Consider the following 5,000-nt stretch of genomic DNA (forward strand, 5'->3'; position numbering starts at 1 on the left):
TCTCAGGCTCCCTCTCCGGAATCGAACCCTGATTCCCCGTTACCCGTTACAACCATGGTAGGCGCAGAACCTACCATCGACAGTTGATAAGGCAGACATTTGAAAGATGCGTCGCCGGTACGAGGACCGTGCGATCAGCCCAAAGTTATTCAGAGTCACCAAGGCAAACGGACCGGACGAGCCGACCGATTGGTTTTGATCTAATAAAAGCGTCCCTTCCATCTCTGGTCGGGACTCTGTTTGCATGTATTAGCTCTAGAATTACCACAGTTATCCAAGTAACGTGGGTACGATCTAAGGAACCATAACTGATTTAATGAGCCATTCGCGGTTTCACCTTAATGCGGCTTGTACTGAGACATGCATGGCTTAATCTTTGAGACAAGCATATGACTACTGGCAGGATCAACCAGGGAGCTGCGTCAACTAGAGCTGAGCAGCCGGCCGCCCGGGAGTGTGTCCCGGAGGCCCGCGCGAACACGCAAGCGTCCGCTCAATTATTCCGCAAACAGGAGGAGGCTGGGCTCCCCTGCACGATACACCTCGAAACCCTCTCAGGTCCCGGCGGCGCGCAGCGCCGTCCTAAGTACTTGGTCGGGTTCGAGAGAGGCGCAATCGCCCGGAGATAGGCGAGTAGACGCTTTCAGTGCGACCACCCGTGCTCCCAACTGAGCTTGCCGCTGCCGACAGAGGCCCGGGAGCGTGCTGTCGTGGTGTTGCCGGCGGGAGACAACACGCGGCCACAAACAGTGGCCGGGCAGCTCCAACGCCAGCGCCACAGAGGGGCAGAGCCCCACTTGGGTGCCAAAGCGAACTCTCCCAGCACAGCGCACGCGCCAACACATCCGCACAGCTGCGATACAAACCACCTGCGAGAACCGCGGGGGCGACCGAGCAGCAGACGGCGTCGCGGCGCCGAGTGCCGGGCGGCGGCGCATCCTCGACGCACACAGTCCTCAATCGGACCAGCACACTGCAGATGTCCACCGCGCTTCGCACCGGGCCCGCGAGGACCCACTTTGGCCGCACGGCGCCGCGCGCTGGGTGCGCCGGCGCGCAGCTGCGCCGCCTGCCGCGTCCGTCGGCCGGCGCGCCTGCCACTGGGCGCCCCCACCAGCCGGCTGTAGCGCGTGCGCCCACGCAGCGCGCGGCCAGCACGCCGGGCGCTCCCCCCTCACCGGCCGGGGACGGTCCCACCCAGCCACCGCCGCGTATCGCTTCATACCCACATGCCCACTCACGTTCGTGGGTATGACGGGTGTCGCTGAAGCAACCAGTTAATACCTGTACCGATTGTCGCAATCAATGATTCACCTCCAGCGTAAACAACCGCGCAACAACGGATTTCCAGTTCATTTGCGTAACTTGGGCAGCAAACGTAGACGTCCATCTACATTTGCAAATTCAGTGGGTCTTGCATGCCTGGATGATATGCGTCACGACACGCCACATCAGCCCACATACATGCTGCGACGTATACACGAGAGAACACGTGGAAGGTGGCCCGCGTACGTATGCGAATGCCATTGCACAGCTGCGAAGCTCATTGAACACGCAAACTCCCGCCTGACGAACTAGAGGCGACAGGGGGGCGATATACGTCTTACAGCAGTACACATTACAGTGGATAGCGGGACCATGTGGAACGTACGCAACACTCGCTAGATGTTGTGAGGGTACGCACCGTAACATGAATCAATACGCAGGACACCAGAGAGTGCGAGCACTGACCTATGTTGAGAGGGTTGCGATTAGGCAACGCTACATGAATGTTGCAATTCATATAACAATTACAGGTCAGGTTAGGGCCCAACGTGGGTTAGGTTAGGGCCCAACGTAGGTTAGGTTAGGGCGCAACGTAGGTTAGGTTAGGGCGCAACGTAGGTTAGGTTAGGGCGCAACGTAGGTTAGGTTAAGGCGCAACATAGGTTAGGTTAAGGCGCAACATAGGTTAGGTTAGGGCGCAACGTAGGTTAGGTTAGGGCCCAACGTAGGTTAGGTTAGGGCCCAACGTAGGTTAGGTTAGGGCCCAACGTAGGTTAGGTTAGGGCCCAACGTAGGTTAGGTTAGGTTAGGGCCCAACGTAGGTTAGGTTAGGTTAGGGCCCAACGTAGGTTAGGTTAGGTTAGGGCCCAACGTAGGTTAGGTTAGGTTAGGGCCCAACGTAGGTTAGGTTAGGTTAGGGCCCAACGTAGGTTAGGTTAGGTTAGGGCCCAACGTAGGTTAGGTTAGGTTAGGGCGCAACGTAGGTTAGGTTAGGTTAGGGCGCAACGTAGGTTAGGTTAGGTTAGGGCGCAACGTAGGTTAGGTTAGGTTAGGGCGCAACGTAGGTTAGGTTAGGTTAGGGCGCAACGTAGGTTAGGTTAGGTTAGGGCGCAACGTAGGTTAGGTTAGGTTAGGGCGCAACGTAGGTTAGGTTAGGTTAGGGCGCAACGTAGGTTAGGTTAGGTTAGGGCGCAACGTAGGTTAGGTTAGGTTAGGGCGCAACGTAGGTTAGGTTAGGTTAGGGCGCAACGTAGGTTAGGTTAAGGCGCAACGTAGGTTAGGTTAAGGCGCAACATAGGTTAGGTTAAGGCGCAACATAGGTTAGGTTAAGGCGCAACATAGGTTAGGTTAAGGCGCAACATAGGTTAGGTTAAGGCGCAACATAGGTTAGGTTAAGGCGCAACATAGGTTAGGTTAAGGCGCAACATAGGTTAGGTTAAGGCGCAACATAGGTTAGGTTAAGGCGCAACATAGGTTAGGTTAAGGCGCAACATAGGTTAGGTTAAGGCGCAACATAGGTTAGGTTAAGGCGCAACATAGGTTAGGTTAAGGCGCAACATAGGTTAGGTTAAGGCGCAACATAGGTTAGGTTAAGGCGCAACATAGGTTAGGTTAAGGCGCAACATAGGTTAGGTTAAGGCGCAACATAGGTTAGGTTAAGGCGCAACATAGGTTAGGTTAAGGCGCAACATAGGTTAGGTTAAGGCGCAACATAGGTTAGGTTAAGGCGCAACATAGGTTAGGTTAAGGCGCAACATAGGTTAGGTTAAGGCGCAACATAGGTTAGGTTAAGGCGCAACATAGGTTAGGTTAAGGCGCAACATGGGTTAGGTTAGGGCGCAACATGGGTTAGGTTAGGGCGCAACATAGGTTAGGTTAGGGCGCAACATAGGTTAGGTTAGGGCGCAACATAGGTTAGGTTAGGGCGCAACATAGGTTAGGTTAGGGCGCAACATAGGTTAGGTTAGGGCGCAACATAGGTTAGGTTAGGGCGCAACATAGGTTAGGTTAGGGCGCAACATAGGTTAGGTTAGGGCGCAACATAGGTTAGGTTAGGGCGCAACATAGGTTAGGTTAGGGCGCAACATAGGTTAGGTTAGGGCGCAACATAGGTTAGGTTAGGGCGCAACATAGGTTAGGTTAGGGCGCAACATAGGTTAGGTTAGGGCGCAACATAGGTTAGGTTAGGGCGCAACATAGGTTAGGTTAAGGCGCAACATAGGTTAGGTTAAGGCGCAACATAGGTTAGGTTAAGGCGCAACATAGGTTAGGTTAAGGCGCAACATAGGTTAGGTTAAGGCGCAACATAGGTTAGGTTAAGGCGCAACATAGGTTAGGTTAAGGGATGGTGTATGAGGGGGGAGGGGACGAGGTTCGTTCATAGTGATGATGGTAAGTGGACGCCTGAGGCACCCTGAGATGTGTCACGTCAGGATGCACCTTTGGCTCAGGGGAGGTGGTGCGCCGGTTCTGTGGGTGTGGCAAGGGAGTGGCAGACCTGTGTCTTTCATTCCTGCCATTGCTTATATGCTGTGAGACACGCCAGTGTGGTGGTGTTGGCTGCACCCCTGTGTAGCACATGTGTGGGTGTTTGTGGCTTATCTGCGTAATGATGGTTGTTGGAAGTGTGAGATATTCTGTTTTTGGGGTGGACCTCCTGGTTTTGTTATCATAGTGTGAATGGTGTAATGTGGCGGAGAGGATGCACTGGATGTTGTTCCATGGTGGTGCTTAGATATTGTGTCTGTGTCTGTTACAGCCAGAGAGTAGTGTGTGATAGGGTGTCTGGGTGACGTGTAGTTCACATTGTGTGCAGAGACTGTCAGCATGTATAGGGACAGTTCTATGTCGTATGTCATCTATATTCCGATGGCTCTGCATCTATTAGTTATCAGCGCCATGTATCAGTTTAATCTGGTTGCAGTCTCGTGGTGTTCTATCTCTGTACAGTAGTAGAGGTGCGACTGCACTACGTAGCTACCCCTTGCGGCAGCTTTCCCCGGTGTATGGCATATGATTATCAGCAATGAGTCGATTAGTGACAACTGGTCGTGTGACAACGTCACATGTCTGCGGGTGGGATACGCTACAACCTGCTTGTGGGTCAGGGCTCAGTAATGCTCTCCTCACACTGAGCGCTCGGACCGTCATTACCCGTCTGCGTGATGTATTGCGGAGCGCTTTTAGCCATTGCCAGAGTCTTTGCGACTGCGAGTGCAACGCCCATGGGGACCGACATGGTTGGGGCGCTTCCTAGCTGATCGCTCAGCATCGGAATCCGTACTGTGAGCACGCAATCGCGCACAGACTTAGAGCATGTGTAGGGACAGCGGGAATTTCGCATCTTGGATACAACGCTTCATGAAACGGATGATATAGGGGTGGATTGCAACTTACGACTGCGAGAAAAGTCCGCCGTTCATCCGCTGGAGTTGCAATTTGGGCAGGTGACGTGAGGCACGTACGGGGGCGGGTGGCGTGATTGTCGGTGGACGACGTCGTGCGGCGCAGGGACTGGCGTTGGTGCTCTTGTGGTGGACAGTGGATGCAGGCTTTGTGGGTGGGGTCGGGAAACGGGTACTGTGGGCCCATCGCCGTCGTAGTCAGCTTGGCGTCGCATAGATGGCGGTACTGTTTTTGTGGTGCGATCGACATGGTGGTTGTAGTGCTGTCGGATGCGCGTAGATGGGGCTATTGCATGTGGTTTCGTCGTGTTTTCATAGATGGCGATGCCG

At 54.1% G+C, this 5,000-nt stretch overlaps 1 non-coding gene across 1 annotated transcript in view; it reads right to left on the reverse strand.

The window, feature by feature from the left end:
* LOC126197108 (small subunit ribosomal RNA) overlaps positions 1 to 416 on the reverse strand; it is a 1,909-nt gene extending 1,493 nt beyond the window's left edge. Inside the window, exon 1 of the ribosomal RNA XR_007539508.1 lies at positions 1 to 416. This exon is cut by the window's left edge and continues 1,493 nt beyond it. This is a non-coding gene — a ribosomal RNA (small subunit ribosomal RNA).
* Positions 417 to 5,000: the final 4,584 nt, after the last annotated feature.

Source organism: Schistocerca nitens, chromosome 7, assembly GCF_023898315.1.
Source record: "Schistocerca nitens isolate TAMUIC-IGC-003100 chromosome 7, iqSchNite1.1, whole genome shotgun sequence".
NCBI classification, from domain to species: domain Eukaryota; kingdom Metazoa; phylum Arthropoda; class Insecta; order Orthoptera; family Acrididae; genus Schistocerca; species Schistocerca nitens.